This window comes from Cryptomeria japonica, chromosome 4 (genome assembly GCF_030272615.1).
Source record: "Cryptomeria japonica chromosome 4, Sugi_1.0, whole genome shotgun sequence".
NCBI lineage: Eukaryota > Viridiplantae > Streptophyta > Pinopsida > Cupressales > Cupressaceae > Cryptomeria > Cryptomeria japonica.
This window is the reverse complement of record NC_081408.1, coordinates 536,782,560-536,798,736: the sequence shown is the minus strand read 5'-3', so window position 1 is coordinate 536,798,736 and position 16,177 is coordinate 536,782,560. Positions and strand designations below refer to the sequence as shown.

Sequence of the window (16,177 nt, the reverse complement as noted above, 5' to 3'; positions counted from 1 at the left end):
AGGCTAGTCTTAAATCTGCTCGTGTAATTGGAAATAGATATGATAGTTTATATAAGCTCTCTGCTTACCCTGTTCAAGCCCTCATTAATAAGGCTCCCGAATCCTGTGAGCTATGGCATAGAAGACTTGGACACTTACACTTTCAAGCACTTCCCTCCCTTGGAAAGATTGTCAAAGGTATGCCTAAGCTCAGTCAAATTCATGATGATACATGCAAAGGTTGTGCTATGGGTAAAAATGTTAAAAGTCCTTTTCATAAAAATGAAAGTAGAGCTAAAGAAAAACTGGAACTTGTTCACTCTGATTTATGTGGTCCTATGTCTGTAGCATCTCCTAGTGGATTTCTTTATTATGTAATCTTCATAGATGATTTTTCTAGGAAAACTTGGATCTACTTCTTGAAATCTAAAGAAACTGATGAAGTCTTAAGTAGATTTAAAGAGTTTAAGGCATTGGCTGAAAACATTTCTGGTAAAAGAATTAAATGTTTAAGATCTGACAATGGAGGTGAGTATACCTCTAGTAGCTTTCATAATTTTTGTGTTGAGACAGGAATTAAGAGGGAGTTTTGTGTTCCCTACAATCCTCAACAAAATGGGGTCGCTAAAAGAAAGAATAGAACAATTATTGAGGCTGCAAAGGCTATGATTCATGATCAAGATTTGCAGACTTTTCTATGGGCTGAGGCTTCTAGAACAGCAGTATACATTCATAATAGATGTCCTCACCGTGTTCTAAAGAATATGACTCCTGAAGAAGCCTTCACTGGATCCATACCTTACATCAAGCACTTAAGAATTTTTGGAAGTCCTGTATATGTTCATGTACCCAAAGAAAAGTGAACCAAGTTGGAGCCTTCCAGGAAGAAAGGAATGCTAGTTGGATACAGTGAATCCTCCAAAGCCTTCAGGATCTACATTCCAAGTCAAAGGTATGTTGAGGTAAGTAGGGATGTTACTTTTGAAGAAGATATTGCATTTAAGAAATCAAAAGGTTCTCCTGTTATTGATGAGGCTAATGATAATCAATATATGAATGTTGATACTAACCTTGAGATTCAGAGGGAGTTTGTTGTGCCTCCACCTCAAGAAGTGCATAATGATCCACCTGAGCCTATGGATCCCACGGATGTACCTGGTGACATTGTTGTTAGCAAAAAGAGGCCACTTTGGGTGAGAAACACCATTCAAGAAGCTGAAAGATTTGCAGCCCCCAGTGATACCTTCAGAGAAAGCAAGAGACCTCAAGTATTCTCCAACTACGTTGCATTGATGAGCAATCTCATTGAGTCTGAGCCATGCAATGTTGAAGAAGCCTTGAACCAACATGCCTGGAAGTTAGCCATGGATGAAGAATATCAGTCAATCATCAAGAATGATGTCTGGGATATTGTGCCTAGACCTAAAAGTAAGTCTGGTGTTTCCTCTAAATGGTTATTTAAAATTAAACATAACGCTGATGGTAGTATTGAGAAATATAAAGCTAGATTTGTAGCTCGTGGTTTTTCTCAAAAGGAAGGCATAGATTATGAAGAAACATTTGCTCTTGTTGCTAGATATACTTCTATTAGAAGTATAATAGCCATTGTTGCAGGTAAAGGTTGGAAGCTACATCAAATGGATGTTAAGACTGCCTTCCTTAATGGTGTCATTGAGGAAGAATTCTATATTGAACAACCTGAGGGTTATGAGATTCATGAAAGAGAAACTCGTGTTTGCAAATTAAAGAAAGCACTATATGGCCTCAAACAGGCCCCTCGAGCTTGGTATGAAAGAATTGATGAGTATTTGGTAAGCTTAGGGTTTTGCAAGAATGATGTTGATTCTAACATTTACTTTAAAGTCTCTAATGATGAAATGCTAATTCTGGTTCTATATGTGGATGATTTATTTCTTACTGGTAAAGATGAACTCATTATTAGATGTAAGAAAGAATTAACTTCAGAATTTGAAATGAAGGAATTAGGTCTAATGCATTATTCTCTAGGTCTAGAAGTATGGCAAAGACCTAACGAAATTTTCTTAAGTCAAGGAAAGTATACTATTGATATTCTGAAAAGATTTAGAATGATGGATTGTAAACCTATGGCTACTCCTATGGAATCTAACTTAAAGAAGTTGAGTGTTTCTGCAGCTAACTCTGATTTTGTAGATCCATCTGAGTACAGGCAGTTGATTGGATCATTGATGTATCTAGTTAACACTAGACCAGATATATGCTATGCAGTGAATGCTCTCAGCCAGTTCATGAGCATGCCTTAACATGTTCACCTTGTTGTAGCCAAACACATCCTGAGATACTTGCGAGGCACAGTTGGCTTTGGGCTGAAGTATCCAATAAAAACTCCAATAACCTTGGAAGGTTACTCAGATGCAGATTGGGCAAGAAGTGTAAAAGACAGGAAAAGTATTTTAGGCATCTGCTTCAACTTAGGATCTACAGTGATTTTTTGGGCTTGCAAAAAACAGTCCTCAGTGGCACTAAGTACAACTGAAGTTGAGTACATTGCAGCAAGTGTTGCTTCTAGGGAAGTAGTATGGCTTCGTAAGCTTCTCGCTGGGTTGTTTGGACAACCTTGGAAACCCATGGTCATTCATTGTGCTAATTAGAGTTGCATAAAGATGTTTGTCAATCCAGTGTTCCATGACAAGTCAAAACATGTGGAAACTCATTATCACTTCATTCGGGATATGGTGCAAAGAGGCGCTATTCAGCTGAAGTATGTCAGTACTGATGATCAGATTGCAGATATCTTTACCAAGCCTCTATCCAAGGTGAAGTTTGTGTACTTCAGAGACAAGCTTGGCATTTCGAAAAATGAAACCTTGGTTGAGAGGGAGTCTCAACCTCAGTGATGCATTGGGTTGCATCAACCACCCTTTGCGGGCAATGTAAGGTGGTAGTCTTCACAGGGAGAAGAGTAATTGTTACCATCCTCTGCGGGCAATGTAAGATGGTAGAAAAGATCCTCGCCACCCTCTGCGGGCAATGTAAGGTGGATCCAATCTATGCTTGTGTGCAAGATGGAAGATTTTTTTTATGTAATTCCATTCTATGCTTGTGTGAAAGATGGAAGTCTACCATGTTCTTATTATGTAATCCATTCTTTGCTTGTGTGCAAGATGGAAGATAGTGATATTCTGATTATGTTTTATTCTCCCTAATTAAGAGGGAGTGTTGGTTTTAATTAGGGTGAAGAGTGGATTCCAATTGCCTAAGGCAACATTGGAATCTGCCCTAAAGCGCTGGGCCCTTTAGCCTCTCCTCTAGCGTGTGGGGTTGGGCCCTCTTTACTATGTGGCGTGTTCAAATAAAATAGGGCCAGCCTCTTAAAAGGACACACTACACTAAATCAAAAGATAAAATATCTTTGGCGCCAAAATACCACATTCTAAAGCCGACCTAACTAAGGATAAGATTGATATAAATAAAGATGCAAAATGAAACATTACATACACTTGCAACACATAGATCATTTGTGAAATTCAGTCTGCAACCAGCTAATGCGAAATACATCAGAAAGGTGTGCATTCATTTCCAGTCAAGTGCGAACTTTGTAGCTCCTTCATTGTCATCTCTGCTGTTGAAAGTGCGATCTCCATCCAAGTAGAGGTGTTGGCCCTGCATATTATCTCAGAACTGTAGCAAACCTGTGAATGCTGAAAGAACAGATTTGATTGTTGATTCATCCACTAAGGAGAAGTGCAGACCTGAACAGTAGACTACAGACCTATTGTTGATTGATGAAGACAACCTAAGAAGCAGCTTGTGTGCTGACCTAATTGTTGAGTGAACTCCTTCATCAAAGCCCTAAGAGATAAGTTGTAATCAGAACATTATGCTTAATACATAATCAGATCTGAGGATCTTTCTTGTTGGGTTTTCCCTCCTAGGAGGTTTTCCCAGGGTACTTGTGTGTTGTGAGTTCATTTTCTTCATTTCTCTACTTATGCTTAATTCTGGAAAATCCTAACACTAACAGCAATCAACATTAATCTGGAAATTTAGATAGATTTCTATTTTCTGAGTATTTTATTAATCTGAAAGTCTAAAAATTAACAAATCCACCCTTCTCAGGGTTGCCTTTTCAAGGTATGGCTAGGTTGCTTGCATGTACAGAAGTCAAGTGCATGCACTTCCCTGCACTCCCAGACTGACATACAGGGGTCATGATCACTCTTGTAACCATTTTTTTATATAAAGGTTGTTAAGCCTCATTGTAAAGGGTTCTCTTCCTGCTGGCTTGAGCTATTCTATGCTCTCTCACTTCTCTTGTATTATTCTGTATTTTGTAACTGTAAGTTGGCCATTGGCCCTATAATTAATTGAAATCACCATTCTTGCCTTCTTTCAACTTATGTATGTTGTGTATGTTTTGTGGCTCTTCTCTCATTTATGCTGTGTTAACTTATTTCTGAGTGTGACTTGTGGGAAACCTTCTCCCCTCTTGGCATTCAACGAATTCTAACCTCCATACTCATACAACTAAAGTTTGTGCATCTCCTGGGTTTTTCAGTTGATTATTTGTGTCATTTTGGGTAGGGAGAGGAACAATCTCTTCTTGATGCATCACCTCCTTTTATTTCAAGCATTTCCCTCTTCCCTTTACCTCTGCAAGTTGTTAGGATAGGCTTAGGAGTAAGTTTTGAAGTGTTGTGTTGGTTCAACACCTGCACTTGGTTTGAGAAGGAAACCGGCCTTCTCCGGAGATTCAACCCCTTGCGCAAGGTCCCACATTTCGGGGTTGTTTCCATGTTTCACAAGGTTGCTGGGTTGATAACTCAGTAGGGGTGCGAGCTTTTGTGATAACAGTTTCATAGTAGCTTTATGGTTGTGCAAAACAAAGTATATCTCCCCTTTCGCAAGGTGAGGGCACACCCTCAAACTCAACAGTTTTGGAGTGGCATGTCCTTGGTGTCCATATTGAGCCTTCCAAGTGCTCGCGATATGTCATTGAATTCATTAAAGTAATATTGTAATATTTAACTCATAATGGTCATTCAAGACTTAAGTCGCTTAGTTAGTTTTTTGTAGCTTTCTATTCTGCAAGTCAGTCAATTAGTATTTAGAATCTTTCTATTCTGTCTTTAGTTCTTGATCGTTTCCGTTATGGAAAGATCTTCTGTAATTGCTTATATAAAGAGTATTCCTCTCTTTTGTTAATATAACAATCAATTATTATTTCAGAATTATCATCATGCTGTCCACATTGAGCCTTTACAAATGCTCTCAGATGTCCCTAAATTAATATCCTAGTTCATTTTATTTACTCAAGGTAACTTCAACTTCACTTAATAAATCACTGTTTAGAGCCTCAGGATCACTTGGAATTTAGGACATCGTCGACAGCCACTCCTTCACAGCCCTCTATACCTCAAATCCTAGGTTCCTCATGCCTATTCACTATTTTGGTGTGGCATGGAAATCAATGCAACAATAGTGGAATAACAATTTGGACATAGTCCCAAAGATTCCAAACATAAAAATAATAGGGGATCTTATTTTTCCCATTCTAATTCATTAAAGACCATTCTAAATTTGAAAATTTATAAATAAGTTTTTTGATAGAAGTCAGGAAATTCCCCAATCCACCATTGATGAATGCTTAAAATTATAATTTTTTAATAATTGATAATTTTGAAAAATAAAAAATATTGTTTTATTCAAAGATGCAGAACAACAATCTTTTGCATTAAAAGTCTTCGAATTCCTCAACATTTTCTGTCATAGTCATGGCTTATAAATGGGCATTTTAAAAATTTACAAACAATGATGAACAATGAATTCAATTGAAATTAAAGCCATTTTCTATCACTAGAGGGGACATGGGCAACATGATCAGAGAGAAGTCAAAATCCAAGAGAAAAGAAGTGAAATACCTTCAATTTGGAGCAGACCAAAAAGTCAATTTAATGCCAGAATTCATTTTCTAAAAAGCAATTTCACATGCAATGCAAGCACACTTTCAATGTGTAATAACCACTCCTAATTTTTTTTTTTGATTTGCCAATATAACTCTTCAACATAAGCAGTCTAATAAGTGATAAATGACTGTCATAAAGTACTGATATCTTAATTCAACAGTACTGATTATAATGGCACATCCACTTCAAAATCAATGCCAAATTAGTGGATTAAATCATTAATTCTGAAATACAATAAGCACCTTAAAAATGAGCACGATAGTGAACCTTTCAGGTTTGTCATAGCAGAAATATGGTTTGCAGGTATGCTGCAACACTGTTGCCATGTCTATTCAGCTTCTCCACTCTTCTAGGACTTTCCCTATGCCGCCCAACTCACCTCCAAAATATGCCACTTGGAAGGGAACACACCCAACACTGTCATCAAGGCCTCCAAACACACCCAGCATTGTCACAAAGCCTATAAAACACACCCAGGGCTGCTAGAGGGCCTCCAAATGCACCCAGCATGTCATAAAGACTACCAAATGCACCCAGCGTTGTCACAAAGGTTACCAAACACATCCGGCTCCATCACAAAGGCTTTTAAACATGAAGGAACAGGTCTGATATATAATCCTAAGTGCTCTGCGGCGGGTCTGTTGATGGACTGTCACAGTCCCAAAAAGCAATACAAACTTCTGCAAACAACCTCCAACATCATCTAGGTTACCCCACCATTCGTCATAACCTATTTGTATATTTCCAACACCTCCAAATACCATCAAATGGCAAGCAATAGGCAGCTTACAGGTCTGCCAACCTAGTTTCATACCCAACTACTCCGAATTAATAAACCTGCGGCGAATCGAGAACTATGACCCCAACTATTGAGGGATTGGTATCGATCTTCCCCTCTTGCTATACTCTTTCACCTAGGGTGGCATAGACCCCTTTGCAATCAATAGGTCTTATGATCTTATCTGCAATCAAGATGTCTGCCGTTTCAACCTTGCTTTCGAATCCAGATCATCAGATATAGAGGGAATGGGCAGCTTCAACTCACCTGATAGTATAGGGAGAAAGGAATTCTTCTTCATGGGAGATGAGATTGCCCATATAGTGGAGCATGACCGACTCCGACAAATATGTTTCCCAGTTGGAGTACTGTCTTTCTTTCCCTTGGTTCATATAGCGCAATACATCAACAACAATTCTCCATCTCCACTACCACTGCTCCCAAGCAACTATCGAGTGGAGGGGGCCCCATGGTTGGGGGGATATAGTTATTTACTTCTTGCCCTACAATTCAGCTGGGGGGCGGCTGATTTAGTTGATCTGCTAGCAATAGCTCCATACGCATCGATCCAGATTGATCTAGCAGCACTCGCGGTTCTTGGAAATGTAAAACCCAATTTCCTCCATAAATTCTCTGATCCAAATGGAAGAGAATTTACGATCTTTCTACCTCTTATTGTTGGAGAGGTGACTGTTGAACTACTGAAGAAATGGGTGAAGAACAAAATGGTCTGAATGTGATCACACGAACAATAGGGCACTGATTTGAGCAAGAGGCATCTCGCCCATTCTCGTTAATTGATTCTTAGTGGCGTGGTGAGTGAGTAACAAGCGACACTGGACAAGATTGAAACTCAAAGGAATTGACAGGGGCTTGCACAAGCGGTGGAGTATGTGGTTTAATTCGATACACTGCCACCTTGGGCAAGCTTTAATCAAATGGGCAAAGGCATTCTATCTCTCATGCCCCCCCCCCCTCCCCTATTTATAACAGTGCTATGGCCAACTCAAGTTCCTCCAGCGACCTAGGTTCCCCCTTCGAAACTATAGGCCCCTGGCCCTGCCAATGTGTGGTTCAATAATTGATTGGGATGTGTGCAAGGTGCTGAAACAGGGGCGACTGTCACAAGGTCATGAAAGACCCCTAATAAATTTGTTTGTACATTGTGTTTGGACCCGGAAGTGATGGATAAGGTCAAAGTGCTATCTACTATGAAGTCTAAACATTGAAATGCTATGCATTTATGCCTTGGAGGCTCACACCACCCATGATGCTGCTGTATGACCAGCAAAGAAAGGGTCAATTACTCTTGAAATGATTTCAGTCTGCCCCAAACAGCCCTCACAACCCTTTTTACGGAGTTACCCAATCATATGAATTATTTTAGAAACTCCCACTAATAATTTAAACACTTAGCTATGATTCCAAACAAAAATGGAAGGTATGGCCAGCTCTTGAAGCAAAGGTACGGCCTACAATAACCTGACTAGAAATGCCTTTAAACACAAAAATCCTCTGCAATCAAGTACCAAAACAAATCCAAAATCTGCAAGTCAAAACACCATGAAAATCTTCATCTCTAAAACCTTGGAAACTGCAACTTTGTGAATATTGAACAACAATGGTGATTCTTAAGTGGAGCCACACAAACCAGCTAAGGATTGTCTTCTAGATCTGAAACCAATGATCAAATGAGGGTTTTCATTCTCAATCAATCTTGGAAGAACTTGCAGGTTCAATACTGTAGCATTTTATTATGTGTATTATTCTGCATAATCCTAATGAGAGCCCAAAACCTCCTTGTATAGAATTGGAGAGAAAAAAAGGCCAATTTAAATATTCAAATAATTCATTTCTTTGCAAGAGCACATTTCAAATTATAAAAGACTTAATGTGCAAGTTCCTTTTCTCTGGGCATCCACTTGAGGTGAAATAACATAACTTTATAAAATATGACACTAAAATGAAATATTTTAATATTAACTTTAGAACCTTATTGCATATTAAAAATACCCCTGTTTGAGTTGCGGAAAGCATTGTCGAAGCATAAAAAATTCAATATGAGCATACTAGGTTGAAATTGTGGCAATGAGATGAAGACTAGTGTCAACTCGAGAACTTACTATAAATAGGCATGCTCTCCAAGAAGTTTGGAGAACATCTTAGAAGTTCAAAAACACTTTAGAAAGAATAATTGCAATCGGAATCACCATTTGGAATCTAAACCAATGATGGAAGCCAAGAAAGACTAAACGAGTGCACTCCAAGAACTGTGAAGTCCCCTTTCCAATACGAATTAGCCTTTGGCGACCTAGGAATAGGCTAACAGTCACCTTTGTTGAATAGGCTCAGGAAGGGAACATTACACAATGCCTTCTTTGCCAATTCAGTCCAAATCCAAACATTGCTTCCATTAGGGAACGCCATCTAGTTTCCAATTTGAGAGAGGTTTTTTGAGAGAGTATTTTGTGAAAAAATGAGAATCATCCAAAATGTCTTCTCTTCTTCCCTTTAATTTTTTTTTCACTTAATTTCCATTTTCCTATTTTTTCCTTTTAACCAATCAGCATTTATATATTAATTTAATACTCATTTCCTTATTTATATTGAATAATTGAAATTAACTTATAAGCAATGGTATATTTTAACTAATTAAGACAATTGTAATATCCCTACATCAATTTAGCTAGATTTCTAAATCTTCTTATTTTTGTCTTTACACTTATTCTTATTTTTAAAATGAATAACTTGTTATTGTTATATTGATAACTTGTTAATGCCATTTTTTTTTTTTTATTAACATCATATTTGAATTACTCTATATTGAAATATCCATTATAGTGATCCTTAAATAAGTAATCGTTGATTAATTAAATAATAAAGATTTCTAAGGGGAATTGGACTTGTTAAAGTCTTAAATACTTCATCAGTTCCCCCAAGTCTTAATCAATGTTAATACAATGTTAGAACATTAGTTAATGTGACCGATTCATAATAAAAAGGCATTAACAAAGACCAGTCATGACTCTCTCTAAGAGACGTCTGGATTGAGAAGTTTAAAAGGACTGATCACCTTACCAAAGGGAGATGGAAAATAAGAGGAAGAGGAAGTCTGATAAATATCGAAGGAGATAAAATAAGGGCTGGAGGTCAAACTGCCTAACATACCGAGTCTGGTATGTATGCTGCCAGGACTGTTAATACTGTTCAATGTAATACAATAAATAGGGATATGTATATATTAATTGTCAAAGTCACTAATGGACTCAATCTCCCAAGATTACCTGCAAAACCAAGATCAACCTTTTACACGAGAGCAAAAGAGAGGATGAAATGCTGAAATATGGTGCAATAACAGAATGATGATATTATGACACTCCAAAAGATACAATATGGATCAGCAATCCCTTGTACTGACTAAGCTGATATGAACTCATCTGAGTTAGCCAAAGAAACGGGACTCGGACTCGACTCGGACTCGGCAAGGCCAACTCGGACTCGGCTCCAGACTCGGCTGGACTCGGGATAGTGAAAAACTCAAGAAATTTAGAGATTTTTAAATATTTAAAACTTGTTTCAGACACCCTTTATTGAATACACCTTAAAGACACAATAACATCATCAAACTCGGCTCATTTGATTACATACACAAGTATACATCAATCACATAAGCATAAACGCAAATTGTAGCTGAAGAAAATAACAAACATAGATATATAAATATTGTCAAATGTATACAATATTACAAAACTCATGGAATAAAAAATCCATGTCATCATATGATCATCATCAAATGTTTCATACAAATACCAAAGGTAAATACAACTACAAGTCTATGGCTCAGAGGAGCCTGCACCCTCCGGCCCCAGCCCCCTGCGAAGGCGTCTAAGGTAGGTCCTGGATGATTCGACTGCCATAGCCGCTCCCCGTGACACCATGCCATGCTCACCAACATCAGGAACATCCATGTCATTATCTGCCTCTAAATCTCCTGTCTGTGCTCGTGCTCTCCGCTCCTCCTCTACCATGGCTACAGTCTCAACCTCTATATCTACCTAGTCGATCCAATCAATGTCAGACTCGGAGGTTAAATTTTCTCTACTTCTATCGACGCAGTTTCCCCCATATTTTTCGACGGGGGTTTGGGGGCAGCGCCCCCAAGGTGGGGTCAAGGGGCAGCGCCCCTTGCGCGCGCTCCTTGTCGCGATACAGGGTGAGGTCGAGGGGCAGCGCCCCGTGAGGCCAAAAAAACTTATTACAAGTCTGAATTAGGGTTTCTTTGAGAGTCTTCCTTAGGACCTGGTTTTGCTCTTGTTGCTAATTGGGTCTTGCTTGGTGAGTGAGTATCATTCTTGAAGGTCCAAGCTAGGTCAAGTTGGTGAGTGATAAAGTCTGGAATGTCATCCTGATCTTCAAATGCCCTGAAATTTGGCTAAGTCTGGAATGTCCTGATCCTGAAATTTGGCTAAGTCTGGAATGTCTTGATCCTGAAATTTGACTAAGTCTGGAAAACTGAAGAATCCTCCAAAAACTAGATTTTGCAATATAACTCCTAGAGGCCCGAAACCACTCTCAAACATCCTGACATTATATATGGAATATAACTTAAATGTTATATTCCATAAAATAATCCTGACGGAGAGACCAAAATATCAAATTTCGCCCTTCCAAAAAAACTTATTACTTTTTAAAATGTTTTTTTTTTTGTCATTTTATTAACCTAGCCAGTAGCCGAGTCTGGGGCTCAGGACTCGCCGAGTCTGGCGATTTTGGGCCAAAATCGCCAACTCGGCGAGTCTGGCGAGTTTACTCTCCAGACTCGGCCGAGTCCGAGTCCGAGCCCCTGGGACTCGTTTGGCCTGACTCGGACTCGGACTCGCCGAGTTTGGGCGATTTCGGGCGAGTCTCGTTTCTCTGGAGTTAGCTCTAAATTAGCTCATAAGAGAGAGGTGAGTGCTGATTATATAGCAAAATGTGGGCACATAATTCCAAGAGGAACAATAACTCCCAAATAACCAAATTAGGTGGGAGTTGTGCCTACTTAGAAAATGCCAAACATGTGGCAAACCAACTCAGGTATGGACAAACAAATGGTTATGGGGAGGTGGCAAATGAGTCCAAAAGAGGGTGTGACATTCAACCACCCAAATGTGGGTGTGAATGACACGTGAATGTAGGACTATGCCACATGTCCTCACATAAACCATCCTAATATAACCTAAGTATGCATAATAATGTGTAGGAAAAATAAATATAAAAAACCTGCACTAACACCCCCCCTTAAGCATAGCTTAGGTAGGTGAAAAGATGCAACAATGCAAAGCTGGATCCCGGCTACAAGGCCATGTGAGGTACCTATGTACAAAACAATCTCTCGCAAACAGAGTAAAGGAGAAAACCCAGTGGGACAAAACTCCTCCCCAAAAGAGAGAAAAGAAAATAAGTTTCCCAACTCAAGAAAGAATCTCATGCAAGGAAGAAATCCCCTCTGAAATAGAAAGGATAAGAAAGACTATGTAGCCTTCCCAAAAGTAGTAAACTGTACCAATGGTTGATGACCGAAATTGGATGTTTTTGTTGCACCATGATCATCAAACAACGTTCCTCCCCTTAGGAAGAAACAAAACCAAAGGTGCATGAAGACTATCTTCCCATTCTTGAAAGGAATATGTAGGAAGAATGATAAAGATGTATGATGTCTCTAAACTCTGCTCAGGTGTCCCCATGTTGATGCCAAAAGTTGTCATCATCAAATTAGACATTCTAGGCCACACTGTAGAAGATGACAATCCAGAACCTAGTGGAGATGGATGTAGAACAAAATCTAGAGACAAAGGTATCTCCTCTGAAGACAAAGGTGCCTCCAAATGCTGCTCAATAGTGGCCACAATCATGTCAATATGTGTTAGAGCTCCTCAAGTGGCCGATATTTTCTTTAAAGAAGTCTTTTGACTCCTTGGTCTCCTCGGACAATCATTTTTTAGCCTATTTTGGCAAGAGCTATTCAAATTAGTTGGAACACAACTAACCCTCAACACCATTTATCACCCACAAATAGATGGGTAAACAAAGATTGTCAATAAATGGTTGGAGGGATATTTAAGGAACCATGTCACTGGGCAACATAATGCATGGATTAAATGGCTACATTTGGGAGAGTATTGCTACAACACCACCCACCATATGTCTATAGGGATGAGTCTCTTTCAAGCATAATACAGGTAGCCGATATTTTCTTTAAAGAAGTCTTTTGACTGCTTGGTCTACCTCAAAATATTGTAAATGACTGAGACAATCATTTTTTAGCCTATTTTGGCAAGAGCTATTCAAATTAGTTGGAATATAACTAACCCCCAACACCAGTTATCACCCACAAACAAATGGGTAAACAAAGACTGTCAATAAATGGTTGGAGGGGTATTTAAGGAACCATGTCACTAGGTAACATAATGCATGGATTAAATGGCTACATTTGTGAGAGTATTGCTACAACACCACCCACCATATGTCTATAGGGATGAGTCTCTTTCAAGCATTATACGGATACGAAGCAACATCTTTTGGAGATTTGATCTTCATAGGGAGTCGTGTGCTGGGAGCTAGAGATTTTATACAGCAAAATGTAGATATTTATGATTACACTTAAGGACAACCTACGTCAAGCACAAAACCAACAAAAAACATATGCGGATAGGAAAAGAATTGAACGAACATTTGAAATCGGGGACCTGGTCTTTTTAAGATTGCAACCAAATAAACAGTCATCGATCAAAGTAAGTGGGGCCGAGAAACTTAAAGCAAGGTTTTATGGGCCATACAAAATTTTGAGGAAAATAGAAGTTGCCTATGTGTTGGAGCTCCCTATAAATAGTAGGATTCACAATGTGTTTAATGTGTTTAAATAGTAGGACTGTCATGCCCGCACCATGACATTACAATTAATATCGAACATAATATTATTAGTAATCTGGAAATTGTTGTTAATTCTGGTAACGTCGGTCGTACAATTTCATAATTTCGATGCTTACATGTTAACATATTAGTTTATACGATAAACAATAAATGTTATCTTATGCCACCGGTTACACCCCTTCATGTTAACGAGCTGGGGTTAAACGATTTATAATAAATCGCGATCAGTCAAGCAAATTGTTTGTTAACGAGCGGTGATATTAGGAGTGGTACGTAGGGAAGAGATGTGTCTTCCCATGTGGGAAGACATATCTCTTCTCTACGAACCCTCTCATTCACATATATAACATGCATACAATGGGAGGAGGACAATACCGAAATTGATAAGTGTTGTCCTTCCGTTCCATTCACACTACTGCAGTTCGAAGTAAATTCCAGACTATATCTTCATCTCGTCTAGCCTCTTGATCACAGAATTTAGATAAACTTAACAATTGTCATACAATAAGACTTCACATTTTCCCCTTCAGCATAAATCATGATACTAGCAACAGTCTGCATATCTGCAGCAGACTGTATAGGATGAGAATTATTATATGTATCAATCAGTGCTTGCTTATATGGATTGCTTCTCCCTCGCTTCTCATCTAATTCTTAACATGTAATCAGTTAGATTTAGAAATGATGGTTAGAGAGGAATGGTTCAATGGAGTGAAACAAGGCGTCTCAAAGCAAGGATTAATCATGAAGAGGCAGCGGTCAGCAACAAAGGGGCACCTCTCCTACAACCATCACAACTATGGGAAGGATCATGACCTTCCACCATCGAAGGACCATTCCAGCATCCAAGAAGAAACAGCGATCAAGGACAGATCTGATATAAGTGAATCAGATTCAGGCATACAGCCATTGTTCATTATACAAGTGATTGGTGTGAAGTCTAAATGTTCTATGCAATCAATCTTCCTATATGTATTCATAGACATTGACTATAATAAGAGTAATACTTAAACCAGATGTAAAGTCGGAGGAAATAAGCTAGGGAGATGCAGTTGGCCGTCTCCCTTGAATTAAGTAGACCACCCCAAGGGATGGAACTGATCATAGATGGACGTTCCTGCCACTTGTGGGTGGATGGGCAAGTTGTCATAGTTGGATGCTATGCACTCTCGGGCTTAGTTGGGCTGAGCAGTTTACTGGCACCCTTTCGAGTTTTCCTACCGAACTAAACTATGAGTGGTTATAGGATAGTTAGCTAGTTATAATCTTTAACATTATATACTTGTTTATTAACACATGTATTTGTTCATTATTTCTTAGATTATTAATGATTAAATTAATTTACTTCAGTATGTAATTGTTAAAATTATATTGTTGGAATTGTTAATTTTGGGCACAAAGAGGTTAATCCCAATGGGGGGACATTACATTGCTCCGTTTTCCACTAGATGGAATAGTATTTCTTGTTGCTTTAGCAAATAGATTTAGTGTGACCCATTATAAATCAACAATGGCATACAACTGAAGAGTTTTTGAATTTAATCTGCTGCACCGAATTACCCAAGTTGTATGATAAGGTAATCCATGGAAGAAGCATCATGTTGTCCTCCACAAGAGCACAAAATCTTGCAAACAGCAAACATTTTCTGAATTTTGTAACTGCATCCACCACAATGTACTGCCCAAAAGCATTGGCAGTGCCAATAAATATCTCATCATCTTGGTATTCCAAAAACAACCCAGACAATGTAACCTAGACTGAAAACTTGACAATGCAATCTTTCATTGGATTGATTCCCGTAGGCCAATTTTTTAGGCAAGGGCAGTTCTGCTGAAGAAACCAAGGACCTTCCAAAAGAATTCTTGAGCAATCATTTGGATTCATAAATGAAAACAAGAAAAAAATATCAAGCAGAGCAACCACCTCTACCAGTCTTCTTGGGATGATTACTGTAGAATATCCTAACATGCAAGCTCTTGAGCCAAGTAGCAAATTTTTTAATGAGGGAGTTCGGTATGGCAATTTGGTGAATCAGTCCCTCCCCCAAAGCCTGGTTAGGAACCGCATTAATGTCGGCAAATTCCTCAGAAGGATCGTTAAGAAGAAACTCCTTAGCCAAAGAGGTATTTTGGAAACCGTCCACTGCAACTTGTGCACCAGGCCACTTGTAGCAGGGGCAACTCTGCCAAAGGTTCTTCCATTGCAGGACACTGACCAATCTCCAAGGCTATCCCATTGGTAGCAACTTCAACCTCAGCACCTCCCTCAGCTACCTCACAGGATTTGCATCTTGCAAACACATGCCAGATCCAATTTTCATGGCCTTGGTAGCTGTTGGCTTTGGGGTGGAGAGACATCTCTTGAGATCCTCCAACACGGTAGAAGCCACAACAGAATCAACAACAGAGTCTCATTGCTTAGCCAACAAACTCAAATCAGAATATTTTCCAGGAGAGGGAAGTAGAAAGCCCCTCATGTGAGCATGACCAAGTTTGCCAGCCTCAAAACCAGATGAAACTGGCTTCCTAGAAGATTACTGTGCCCGCAACATGGACCTCTGCA

At 39.0% G+C, this 16,177-nt stretch overlaps 1 protein-coding gene across 1 annotated transcript in view; it reads left to right on the top strand.

Moving 5' to 3' along the window:
* LOC131044115 (protein TRIGALACTOSYLDIACYLGLYCEROL 3, chloroplastic) overlaps positions 1-16,177 on the top strand; it is a 152,195-nt gene that overhangs the window by 134,544 nt on the left and 1,474 nt on the right. The gene's annotated exons all lie outside the window — the stretch shown is intronic.